Source organism: Mixophyes fleayi, chromosome 1 (assembly GCF_038048845.1).
Source record: "Mixophyes fleayi isolate aMixFle1 chromosome 1, aMixFle1.hap1, whole genome shotgun sequence".
Classification (NCBI taxonomy): Eukaryota; Metazoa; Chordata; class Amphibia; order Anura; family Limnodynastidae; genus Mixophyes; species Mixophyes fleayi.
In genome coordinates this window covers 182,397,633-182,412,423 of record NC_134402.1, presented here as the reverse complement: position 1 = coordinate 182,412,423, position 14,791 = coordinate 182,397,633, and positions in this window count along the sequence as shown.

Below are 14,791 nucleotides of genomic sequence, written 5' to 3'. Positions count from 1 at the left end.
GCAGAGCAGACCTACACCCGTATTCATCACCACACATCTTCACATCTTCTCCTTGTTGACTTCGGAACTACGTATTCCCGAATTATGCCCATTTTAAAACAAATGCACATTGCACTCAGCATGCGTCTTATTTAGAGTTTGGAACAAATCCATCTAAAGGGTACAAAATTGCATCTGTGTAAACCATGTTATGATACAAGGGATGCAAATACAATTTATTTTGCATGTCGGGATAATCCTGACTACTTGCATGTATCAAACAAACACTGGGCAGCTTTACTTTTACGCTGCAATTTAGAGTTGAGCTAGGACGTGCCCCACCCAATTTAACCTGTATACATATTTTAAATTTGCCTGCCCTACAGTGCAACATGGTTTTACCAAGGTGGAAATTACACCTTCTAATTAGATGTACCGCTAACTCTAAAGGAACGAAAGTGTGTTTCTATTCTTATGTATCAAAAGTGTGGGCATACAGTATACACACAAAGCAGTTGTAAATAGCTTATATTTGAATCAATTCACTCAAAAAGTAGCATTATTTTTTCTCACAGTCGTTGGCTGTTAAAAAGGGGAATGGTGGGTGGAAAAAAACAATTTTTGCAGTAATCAGTGCTAGATCTAAATGAGTCAATCTGAGTTACCATTTTATCTGGCTTCAATCAAGCAGGAGAAGTAGTTTTTAAACAGCCAGCTGGGGGGAAAAAGCATATTGACTAGGTGTGCCGAATGGAATATAAAACAACTAGAAATGTCTTCTCAACTTTCCAAAAATTTCATGTTGTTTTCAGTCTTTTTACAAAATGCCTCATTTTGTAGAAAAAAATATTAAACTCTCAATTTTGATAGACCATTTTAGTCACTTTATAATACACCTAAATAACTAGCCTACAGATACAGATGCTATTTCACAAAGAGAGCAAACACTAGGATTTTTATAAAAAGTAGTTTGTACTTATGCCTGTTTTACAACATTAAACTAAGATTATCTTTCAGTTAGTAAAATAAACATTACTTTAATTGGGGAAAGTAGGTGGTGGCAATTTACTCCTGATTATCAATAAACTCTTTTTTATCCTACAATTTGTAACCTATATATATATATATATATATATATATATATATATATATATATATATAAAAATATATATATATATATAATTGAAATAGTTTAGAGGTACAGTATTAATGAGCTATTTTCACATTTGTCACTTTAAAGTGTACAGTAAGTGTGTAACTTTTTTATTAAAATGGAGAAAATTAATAACACAGATAGAAAAGTAAAAAACATCCATGTTTTAGGCCTGTACTCAATACTTGATTTAGTTACATTTAGCCCTTGCTCTGCCAGGTGCCTCCATTCTCTTGGAGTGGAGAGAGGTAGTAACCTCAAAATGAGGGTCACATCACCTTTTCCAGTTTTCTTCTCAAAGCAGGGCCTCCACCAGATCAATCTAAATCTTTAGGAATATTGGCCCTTGTGGGGTCCACCAAGGGTTGACTCAGGAAATCTCTAGCCGACTATTTAAACAATCATAGGAATACACACACAGACTTAACATTACAAGGGGGAAAAGCCACTTGGAACATTTAGACTATATGTAGTTTAACAGGGGCGGAACTTAAAGTGGCCCTGGATAAAATTATTGAAGTGGCCTCATGTGGGCTGGTCCAAAATAACTATAGGTGGGGCCAACACAAAAGTAGGCGGGGTTTAGAAATACTGGAATTTGGTTGTAGTACCATTTAGGAAAACCTAGATGTGATGACTTTACACACAGTGAGTCATCTCTAAAGCAATGCAGGGCAAAAGCTGTCAGTCCTGTGTCATAAAATTAAATGAATCCTTTTACATTATCTACGACTGGTTTATGCCTCTGTGCTCCAACTTGTTTAGTTGCCTACTGTGACGAAATGAGTTTGATAACCCTGTGAGCATGTCTCATTTCTCACATAATGTGGATTATAGTACTTTTTATAGCCCATGCTGTTTGTTCCACAGCTCACCAGACTACAACTGCATTGTCCAATAACATGTGGCTAAGGGGACATTGTAGTTCAGTGTACATATGTATATTGTTTATTGTATATTGATAATTTAAAGTAAGGTTGCTATTCATTGTCTTTACAGTGAAGCCAGGGGGATTATGGGTAGGGATCAGGTTGCCATGTGCCTGAGTAGGAAAACTAATTAGTGTCCATTGTTCTCACCAGGCTAGTCCAGACAGGCCATCTTACAGGGGAGGTTCTCTGAAAGGACAGTTCATCTTCACTCCCCTGTCCAAACCCCCCCCCAGTCCAGCACTGACCAATGGTTAAGTAGAATAGACGCAGGGGTTTGCCCAGGGAGGGGAAAGACTGTGGAAATTAGACCTGTGATATATAAGGAACAACTCCAGGGGGGAGGGGTGTTCATGCTTGGATTTGATTCAGGAAGGTGCAAGATGGAGTTTTGAATTGTCGTTTTCTAACTCGAGTCTATATATGCAGCTGAGAGGGATCCATGGGTCATGAAGTCTGGACAGCAGGTGACTATATCTCCTTAAGTTATTGGGCTAATGGACAGATGATGTGGTAAATCTGCCTGGCATTTATTTACTGTGTGTACATAATATTGTAGTGTGATTTGTATGACAATAAATATACTGTTGTATTTTTATAACTGCATTTTGCCTGAGTGACCATACGAATCCTAGAAGGTATTGGGTAGCACTGGGCCAGATAAACCCGGTATCTTCACACCTACTAACACGTACTTCCAAAATTCCCTTCATAGAAACATACCTGACTTTGTTTAATGAGTTTAACTATTACGAGAGATGTTGGCACAATCGTATTTGATCAGTCTGCCAGAGCAGCATATGAGCACCTCACACACTGTTGTTTCCCTGATGTCATGAGATGCAAACTACCAGTTAAATCTCTCTCTATATATAATATATAAATATGTGTACTGTGTTTCAAAAATGCAATAATAATAATCCTTATAATAAATGGCTGTCCAGGTGCGATCATCACAAAGGCGAAATAGCATCTGCAAGAAAACACTTCATTTTCAACAAATGTGTATGAGCCCTAAATATGCCCAGTGATTGGGGGTGGTTTGAATTAACAGTGTAGGGAGGGTTGACAGACAATGGCACAAATAAGGGGGAAAGCTATTACTAGTGTTTGCTGGTGATATACTAGGTGCAAAGGAGGCAGGATTAATGATATTGTCAGTGCAATGGGGGCTGGCCATATGTTCAACAAAGTGATCTGAGAATGGGACCAGTGCAAGGTAGAAGGAGGCAATGGAATCAATGTAAGAACCACTAAAGTATCACCAGAGCAGGAATAAGGTTCTGGGTGGGGCCTGGGGCACTTAAGACAGGGGGGTTAAAATTTTAGATACATTTTAGACAAATACACAGGCAAAACTGTGTGCACTACTGTTAGACACGGAGCTCTGCCTTCACGAGCAGTACAGTGTGAAGCAGGACATACCTCCCAACTGTCCTTGCTGTCTGACCTAATCCTGACTAAGCGAGACAGTCACCCAAATTTGGGACTGCCCCCATCAGATTTAGGACAGTTGGCAGTCTGTCCTGCTCTCTTCTTCCTGTTCTTGTCACTTACTCGACCTGTGGCTGCTTGTCTGGATACTGTAATGCTGGAGGCCCTATTTGGAAAAAATAGTGGGTACATGAAAATTAGAAAATGCCAACACCAGCCCCAGCATTAAATCAATAGCATTCACATTAAATAATTAGGCCTCCCTCCAGCCCAAACATTTAAATAATAGTACTCACATTTGATAAATAGATCTATTTCCCTCCAACCACCCCTGACAATAAATTAATAGTATACACATTTAATAAGTAGACCTACATCCCTCCAATTAACCCCAGTAAAAAATTACCATTTCCCACAACCATCCCCGGCATTAAATAATTCATATTCACATTTAGTAAATAACTCTCCTCCCCAAACTCAGTCCCACATTAAATTAATAGCCCCATATCACACCAGCTTTGAATTAAAGGTCCCACCACCCATCTATTTAATGAAATAGCCCACAAATCAATTAAATTGCCCCACCATCACCCCACAAATAAAATAGCACATATTAAATAATTAGCCCCCCCCACCTAAACGCCACCATTAAATTAATAGTCTAACTTCCACCGATGTGTTATTAAGACAGCCCCCTCCCTTCCCTCATATCACACATTATAGCAGCATACCCCCCTTTCCTTCTTAAATTATAGTAGCCCCCCCTGTCCTTCACACGTCCTATAGTATAGTCTAGGCAGCCCCCCCTTAGTATAGTATATTCTAGGCAGCCCCTTCCCTTAGTATAGTATAGTCTAGGCAGCTCCCCCCTTAGTATAGTATAGTCTAGGCAGCCCCCCATTAGTATAGTATAGTCTAGACAGCCCCCCTTAGTATAGTATAGTCTAGGCAGCCCCCCTCCCTTAGTGTAGTCTAGTCTAGGGGACATTAGTCCATTGTGATAATGAGTCTTTCAGCCATAAGATGCAATATAATTGGGCAATATAAACGTGCTACCATAGTAGTAGCCAAGCACCAATATATGTAGCGCTGAATTAGCTATGATTTTTGAATGTGCAACAGTGATATTTATCTTGTAATAAAGAAGCAGTACCAAAAAGTCATTATCTAATGGTACATAGGGTATCTCTATCCTATTTCATATTTTGATCTGTGGTATTGACAATATCAAAGTGAGAGCACTACTATGACACTATTAGATACTTATTAAATTGACTATGCATAAATATTATCTTATATAGTGTCTAAAACATTTTGACAAAATAAATATTCATAGTATGCTTCACATTACCAAGAGGTAACATCTAGAGATAACATAAATGTCCCATAATTAAGCTCATATGCCTAAACAACACTATTATGTACCCCTTATGGATATTGTTTGTCTTTAATTAAACAGGAGGACCCTATAGGGGGCTATTTTTTAAGAGACATATATATAGCTATTCATGTGTTGGTATATACTGAAGAGTAGTCAGTTACTATACCCAATTTATATCCAATATATTTTATGTCTCCTTTTTTGGAAATAATAATAGGATATATTTATGGGCCGATATGTTCCATGGTCTAACTACATTTTAATATCTCTTTTCTATACCTCTCACCACTTTATGTTTTTAATATTTCACCTATTTCTAATTGGTATAATAAAGTCTTATTTTGCCTAGAAATATAATTTTTAACTGTCACCTAGTTGGTAATATCAAATATGAACAAATTTTCTTGAACTGGAGTGCCTTCCCCATCTATATACTAAGACCATATTTTGGTTTTTCTGTAAGTGCCCACTGAACACCAATGGTTTCTATTGCTCCCCGGCACGCCCCTCCCTCTGGGCGGCCTCGTTAGGCCATCGGCCTACCAGGAAACTTCCCGGTAAGGTCTATGGCCAATCCGCCCCTGGAGTTTAACCCTGCTATTATTGCGATTGTGCCAGAGAAACCACAACATAAACTGATCTCGAGCAGTGTGAAAGGTGAGCAAATGAGAGTATTTCTGGTGTTGGATATAGATTACAGATATAGAAGTTTAATGGTAAACATTTTTTATTTTCTTGTTTCGTAGGTAAAGAAATCAAAGGGAATAAACATCTTGAGAAAAATTTGGTTGAAATTTTTTTTTGCTGTTTGGAACTGTTCTGCCACAAACCACTAGCACCTTCAAAGTGTAATACTATTTTTTTCACTTGTCATAATCTGACATAAATTTTTTTGTATTTTTTCCTGCAATAAAACTGTTGCATTAACACTGTATGGTTTGTTCTGGGTATTTTACAAATATTAGCTAATAAAGGTTAATATGACTTTATAAATTTAATAGTTTATAAAGATATACGTTTATAAAGGGTAAATATGAATAAGTCCTCAATATAGATGCAAAGGGTAATATCATACATGCTTTACACAAGTGTAATGGTCGGCAATCAGACAGGTGCAATACACATGTATACAAAACACAAGTCAGTGATGTGCGGATACCGCACCATGTGGGACTCGTACAGGCATCCAAAATTTACATACACACGCCCCCCAGGTTGAGGAAGTTTCGGAGGATTGTCATGGATCAATCAGAAATTTATACATACTACACAACGGAAAGGAGATTGGAACAAAAATACTGAACGGTACAACCAACCAAATGAGGCGACAGTCGTCCATTTGGGCAGACTTTCGACCATCCTGTCACTACACACACTGACCCGACTTTCGAATGAGCGGTCGTATGTCGGCTGGTTGAGCCGATTATTGGACAAAAGCCCTGTAGTGTATACCCAGCTTTAGATGATGAACGATAGTCATTCCAAAGCACCAACCATCATTTGCTTTGATTGTTCAGCAGAACTATAAATCTCCTGCAATGTGTATGCACTCACGATCAGGATCTCCATAGAGTTTACAGAGTCATGCTCTTTTCAGCCAATGGTTATGACAGTTGAAGAGCACAGATCTGAGGGTAAATCTTTCAAACATGTATAGTGTGTGCACATGAATCAGCATGCTGATCAGGGCTTTTTTTTTTCTTCAGTCATTAGTAAAATCATTATAAATAACACATTGGTTAGACAATTCTGTAGTGTCTACAGCTAAGCTAAATGGACAGGAACTGCAGTGACAAGTTGACCACACATTTATAAGTGGACAGATAGTTCAGTTACAGTATGTACACATGCTTGTAATATCTATTGAAAATGTGTGGTATTGAAAAAATATGTTTTAGAAATATGCTGATTATTTAAATATGCTGAATTTGTTTTTTTAATGATAAGTAATATGCAGGGCCGTAACTAGGGCTGTGCAACAGGGGCGACCGCCCAGGGCGCCACGCTGAAGGGGGGCGCAATTTAAGAATATTTTAGATTAATTTGTTCAAAATTGAGGGCTAGGGGGGCGGCATTTGTCTTTCTCGCCCAGGGTGCTAGAATTCTAAGTTACGGCTCTGGTAATATGTAATGTGCTTTGCATCATGATCAACATTTATTTATATAGCTCCAGCAAGTTTCATAGTGCTTTACAATTGGGAACAAACACAGAAATAAAACAATACTGGATAATAGGGACAGAGTGGTAAGAAGGCCATGTTAGCAAACTTACAATCTATGGAAATGCTACACCTCTAATGTGGCTGACTTTGTATTTTGCCTACACTCCAATGTTATTGAAATTGTATACATGCAGAAGAACTTGCTAGTTTCGGAAAAGGAGGATGGAAAGAATAGTCACTCTTCAGACTTCACTATAGGCCTGTATGTACCCCATATATTTGTACTCCATATGCCTACTGTCACTGTCTAGGAAATAATGTCTGAAAGAGAAAAGATCTCTGTGTGTTATCAAGTCACTACATTGGAGGTGATATGGAAGCCACAGGTGTTCCAACTGGGTGTTCCAACAAACGCATATAACAATACTATGCATAACACAGCACAAGATAGATGGCATTAATAATACAATATCACTTTAGAAGGCAATAGATAGATAATGAGAATAGCATAACAATGGCAAACAAATGGAAAATAGAAAATGACAGCGCTGTATCTGATCAAGGAAAAGACACGATGCTGAAAAGTGTAATAAAATATAACTATTTGTTGCACACAATAATATTAACCAGTATATGTTAAATATATAAGAAAACAAGCAAGAACTTATGAAATTCAATAAGATCATACACAAATATAGATAATAATCTCTTATGCCCTAATAAACAGTGATGTTCTGTCAGCCGATTCATTTCCAAGCAGTGGATCAGCTGTTGCAAATTTATTGATACTGAGCTGTGAAAAAGTCACTGCACGCAATGACTTAAAGTATGTACATATATGCTAAAACACAGTTAGGTATCAAAGTCAGTATAAATAAGTGCTGGCTTGAGAGCCATGTGGATGAGAATATATATAGCAGACTTACAGTTCCCAATGTGTTAATAGATGATCTATGGTCCAGCTAGCAACGGAAGTAGTGGGATGTCCTACTGTATGTCAGATGGTTACTTTTAACACCAGATATTACCACTTTACTCAACATATGGAAAATAAGTCAGCAGCTCTGTTCTAAGCACCCACGAATCAATGCAGAGATACAAATGGAGTGTATGTGTATAGAGTTTATCCACTGGCGTTGTACACAATTCCGACACAATGGGAACTGGTGCTGCTTTCATACAATATTTCCTGAATCACCCATAGTCGACTGGAATAAACTTGTATAAACCTCAGACACCTTGTTAACCAGTTTATACTACAGAGTCCGTGCAGTCAGATATGGTAGCATAGAATTCTTAAAATAGAAAACAATGATAAAAGGGGTTGTAATATAGTAGACACTACCTCTGTCTCAAACATTCAAACAGGCATAAAGCTCTGAGTGTGGTGCACTATGGTGTTAGGCAGGTTACTCACTCAGGGAGCGGACACTGACCAAATCTGTTGAGGGTCCTTTGAAAACAAAACAAAAGCCTAGAATGCTTCCCCGTGACTGATAAGGTAAAGTAAATGAGGTGGTAGCAATATCAGCGGTTTTACCAAACTTGCAGCTCTCACTGATAGATTGACAGATTTGGTGTCTTGAATTGAAAATTGTCTGCAAGGATTGCAGCTGTGTCTGTTAACGTGGCAGCTTGGTCTGTGAGACTGGTGTTGTAAAGCCCTTCTTATCTCTTACAGTCTTTAACAATGGTGTTTCCTCTCTACTTTTCTGCCAAATACTAAAGCTAGGTACACACTACAGAAATTTCCACCAACTTTTTATGCCGAGCGATTTTACATGCGATCGATGTTCCGATCCCTCGGTCCATGGACTGCATACACACTAGCCTTGTTTAGGATGATAAAGGGAAGAGCGGACGTCCCTTTAGCGACTTTTTACAGCCATCTTGTCGAGAGCAATGATTTTAATTTTGTACACACTGAAGCATCATTTGCGGGGGATGTAACGATATACCAAAGACATTAGCCTAAAGCGGCAGAGCTTTCACTATAGTTAACACCCAAAGCTACATAAAAAGAGAAGGCAACACTGTCTCTTCATTCATTCATATAAACTAGAAGTTTAGTAACATACATAAAATTTAGAAAAACATTTAACTGCTAAAGTGCAATGCAATGAATATTCCCTAATAATAAAATCCCTTCGTATGTAATGGAATGCTCCATTCTCAGCGTGCATCATCGCTGATTGGTTCACAGCAGAAACGAACGCCCATGTCTGAGAGTATAAAATAACAGAGGAACCTGTTTGGTGCCCAGGAGCGTGAGAAGATGGCGAGTGAGAAAGTGTCAGTGGGTGTTAAGGTTGAGTAGAAGGTGTCAGTGGGGGTTGCAGCTATGGAGACGGAGACAGAGTCAGAGATGGTGCTGGAAGGGCCAAAAATGTCTAAAAAGTTAAGGTGGGGGATGGAGATGCTCAAGAAGAGCAAAGAGCAAATCCAATGAGCCCAAGAGAGGTGGAGATGATGGTCAAAGTACTGGACCAGGACGACAACGACATTAAAAAAGGTCAGTAGCACATGTAGTGTACCTGCTTGGAGGACCTGATTTCATTGTAGTGTCACAAAAAAGCAATGTAAACGCCTAATTTGTAACCTAATTTTTTTTATGTCAGAACGAAGAATTAACGGTGAGAAGGCCTGATTAGATACCACTGATACCACTAATGTTACACCTGTTAGCAAACAAGAAAAAATTGAAAAAGAAAAATGTATAAAAGAAGTTTGACACAAAGGTATTTCAGTGAACATGTGTAGATAGCTAAATGCTTTGGGCACATACCTGTACCGTTATAATAACCAAAATGGCGCCTGTTTTGCAGAATGTATGGAGGTTAAGCCTGCTATTATTGCGATTTCGCCACAGGGACCAAAATATAAACTGATCTCGAGCAGTGTGCAAGGTGAGAAAATGAGAGTATTGATGTCGTTGAATATAAATTACAGATATAGAAGTTAAATGGTAAACATTTTTTTATTTCCTTGTTTCGTAGATAAAGAAATCAAAGGGAATAGAAATCCAAGCAACATCAAGACCTGTTCTGCCACAAACCAGTAGCACCTTTAAAAATACTAAATACTAAAAATAATACTCTGCAGTGCTCTGCAGTACTCTGCGCTCTGATTGGTATGGGCGTGCTCACGTCTCATGCGGATCTTTCAGACAGCTGTGTGTGTAAAATATTTTGTACCTTTTTTTTCTGCAATAAAAATGTTGCATGAACACTGTGTGGTTTATTCTGGGTATTCCACAAGTATAAGTTAATAAAGGTTAATATAACTTTAATAGTTTATAAAGGTTAAAGTTTATAAAGGGTAAATATGAATACATTGCCAACATAGACGCAAAGGGTAATAACACACGTGCTTTATACAAGTGTAATGGTCTGCAGCCAGACAGGTGCAATATACATCTATACAAAACATGTACTGGGACAGACATCAAAAATTTACATACACACGCCCCCCAGGTCGAGGAAGTATCAGAGGATTGTCGTGGTTCGGACTGAAGTTTATACACACTACACAACGGAAATGAGATTGGAACGAAAATATTAAACGGTACGACCAACCAAATGAGGCGACAATCGTCCATTTGGGCAGACTTTCGACCATCGTGTCACTACACACACTGACCCGACTTTTGAACGAGCGGTCGTATGTCGGCTTATTGAGCCGATTATTGGACGAAAACCCTGTAGTGTGTACCTAGCTTAAGACTCTCAGGGGTAAATCTATTAAGGCGCGATTTTTGCAAATCAGCGATGTTTAATGACTTTGACAGCTAAATTTAAAACGGCACCATGTTTAAAGGCAAGATGGACTAATTGGAACCCCGAAGTTTAGGAGCTAGTGAAAGGAACAGAGACACTGCCATGAAATGCTGGCAGTGAGGTATCAGCATCCAACATACTTCAGAGAATACAGGGTGTGCACAGCATACATCATGAGAAACAGTGGTACTCCTCCAGAGTTCCTGTGCATCTGCAGAACTGAACCACTTTGTCACTCACCAGACTGTGAGTGCTTCTTCCCGTGTGTTTAGGAACCGTGGCCGTCCACCATCCTGAGGGTCTGTGCATGTGCAGCCCTTTCAAACCTTCTGTTCATGTTCCTTTTAGTTAATTGGCTGATCAGGCAACACTCCCTATTTAAAGCACCTGAGTTCCATACCTCGTTGCCTGATCTTGGAGTCTCATTCCCCATGAGCCTCTGAAGGTGTTCCTGTGTTTCCTCGTGTATTCAGCTCAGCTGATTCCTGTGGTTTCCAGACCACTTCAACTCTCCTGTGGTTTCCAGACCACTTCTACTCTCCTGTGTTTCATCGTGACTGTATTAGCTGATTCCTATCCGCTGCCTCCGTGCACTACAGTTATCAACTCACTTCTACTCTCCTGTGTTTCATCGTGACTGTATTAGCTGATTCCTATCCGCTGCCTCCGTGCACTACAGTTATCAACTCACTTCAACTCTCCTGTGGTTTCCAGACCACTTCAACTCTCCTGTGGTTTCCAGACCACTTCTACTCTCCTGTGTTTCATCGTGACTGTATTAGCTGATTCCTATCCGCTGCCTCCGTGCACTACAGTTATCAACTCCCTTCTACTCTCCTGTGTTTCATCGTGACTGTATTAGATGATTCCTATCCGCTGCCTCCGTGCACTACAGTTATCAACTCCCTTCTACTCTCCTGTGTTTCATCGAGACTGCACCAGCTGATTCCTATCCGCTGCCTCCGTGCTCAACAGTTCCAGCTCATCTCAACTCTCCCGTGTTTCATCGTGACTGCACCTGCTGATTCCTACCCGCTACCTCCGTGTACCTGCAGTGTCCTGCTTGCCGCTACCCTTCAGTTCTACTCGTGTCTGCAGCCAGCTGATCCGCTCTCCGTGCTTCTACAGTGTTCCTGCCTGTGTCAACTCGCCAGTCTGCATCGGATCAACGCCTCGCTGCTTTCATCTCGTCTAGACCATCTCTACTCTTAAGGGTTCTCCAGGTGTCCAGTTCTATATACTACTGCTTCCTGAGTATTTGTTTCTATCCCTGCTGGTCTACCTACCTGTGCGCTGCACCTACTTGATTACCGCTTCTACCCTCCTGGGACTTCGCATCCTGCCGGCCTCAAGCCGTTCAGGTATCTCTGCACTCCTGTCTGACAGCCTGCTCCTGAACCACGGTATGCATACTTCTCATTGACTGTGCTGGTGTATTGCATATCTTGCTGGACTGAGTTGTTCTCCTCTAGAGTTTACTATCCGCTGAGACTATTGCCATCATTTGACTGTGTTACCTTTTGCCCGGATAGTTCCTGTGACTTTGTATTATTGTGCAGTGCTGTTCAGTCATTACTATATTGTGCATATCATCGTGGGATCAAGTTTAGTGTGCCCGTGTATACTCCACACATATATATTCAGTGGTACAACTTGCTAGAGGCAGACCACTGTTCCCTGTTTCCTGAGTCACCTGTTTCCTGTATCCTTTCACATAGCAGTGGTACAACTTGCTAACGCAGACCACTGACTTTCCAGATACCTCCACCTGGATTCCATTCCTTCACCTAGACAGCGGTATAACTTGCTAATCGCAGACCGCTGACTCTCATCACCTCCTCGTTGCTTCTGGACATTCCTCCTCACTATAGCAGTGGTACAACTTGCTACCGCAGACCACTGACTACCCTTACGTTTCCTTTGTCCATTCAGTTCCTCGTGTACTATTACCTATATATTACCAGTGCTGCTAGTCATAGACTTTCCACGAGCATTCTCTACCATCTGCTGTCTCCTGTTCCGTGATCACCCCGCTACCAGAGTACCATATTACCATCTATACTGCTCTGGTAAGTCCATCACCTGGTGATCCCTGGGTAAAGACTCCTAGTGCCCATGACACACTTGTCAGTGGAGGGCAGATATAGCTAGTATGTAAAAGACCCCAGGTATAGAGTTGGACCACACCTCTGCCGGTAATTTTGCTCATGGGCTAAGAAGCAGCGGTGGCCGGAGGTGTGTTTGTGGCAAGGCATACCTCTGGCTCTGAAGCAGAGATGTTAACAAGTACGGGGAGGCGCTAGCAGGGAAGACTCCTGTCTTTAGCCACCTCAGGTGACACCATTAGGAATCCAGACCAGAGATTCACAACGACCAGTAAAGTTACAGGATCCGAGGGCAGCTAACTAAGCCCGCTACTTGAGATGCGGGCTAGGCTATAGTTCCACTGAGCCGATCCTCGGTGATGGCACATATCCAAAACGAGCACAGATGATGCCGCTCATGCTCTGAGGTACCAAGTGCAAGATAATGCCTGGTACCAACCAGGAGGACCTCTATAGAGGTCCTAACTAAAAACATGGCCGACCTGTAGGGCTGACAGACCCCGCCCCATTCTGTTTATTTTTGTAAATGAAACACAGTACTTTGCTGCTGTGTCCATCTGTCTTGTTTGGCCCATTCCATATATGATGAATGAGATGATGACATGCTACAAGCCCATGGTTTCCTTATGGCAAACAGAATAGTTGAGTAGCTCTAATAGTCCCTTCACATCCTCTTTAGGCTGGTCCAGGTCAGGGTTCTTAAATTTGTGCCCTGTTACATCAACTCGCCTAGTTACTAACATTGTTATGATTCTAAAAATTTTCCAACTCACTCTGCCCTAAATATACTAATAATACTAACTGAGACAATGGTAGCCCTGTATTTTTATTTCCAATTTTTGGTATACACCTGAAAAAAGCACTATACTGTGATCTCCTAATAATTAGTTGACATAAACAATTCTGACACTGGCCCTCCAACATATCTTGTTTGCTCCTTTCAATACTCCTTTGAGTTTTGTGATGGCTGGGATTTCATTGAAGAATTTTGCAGTCTGATATCACAGTGGAAGGCAGAGAACAGGCTTCCTGTGGCAAAGTCCTGGCCAGAGTAAACCAACGGAAGGTCTAATTGGGACTTCAACCCCCTGGTATGTCTTCTGGGACCCAATGCTACCAGTCTGGGAAGTTTTCATCCAGATCTATCCAGTGGAAGGCTCAGAGCACGGTCTCCGGTTCAAATTTCTGCCCAGTGTACACTAATGAGAGGTCCGACCGGGACCCTAACCTTCCCTGAAACCTGGCCAGGATCATATGGACTACCTTGTGTTGGTTTCATCCCAATTTGTGCAGGGATGCCCGAATGCATAAACAGACAGACAAAAAACCCAAATCCATCCAGTGGAAGGCTTAGAACAGGCTCCCCAGGTGAAAGTTCTATCCAGTGTAAGCCAATGGGAGGTCAGATTTTGACCCGAAAACTCCTAAATTCTGTCCAGGATTCCACTGGACCACCTCGCGTTGGTTTCATGCCAATTGGTGCAATGTATAACAGGACAGACAAATAAACCAAATCAGTCCAGTGGAAGGTCAAGAACAGGATCCCCGGTTCTGGCAAGTGTACACCAACGGGAGGTCTAACTGGGACCTCAACCCCCTGGTATGTCTTCTGGGATCCAATATTACCATTCTTTTGAAATTTTTGTCCAAATCCATCCAGTGGAGGCTCAGAATAGGCACTGCAGGACCGATCAAGACCCTAACCCCCTTAAAATCTGCCCAGGATTCAACTGGACCTTGTGTTGGTTTCATCTCAATCGGTTCAGGGGTGTCCAAATGCAAAGAAACCAAATTCATCCAGTAGCGGTCCCAGAACAGACCACCCAGGTGAAAGTTCTGGCCAGTATACACCATCGAGTGGTCCGACTGAGA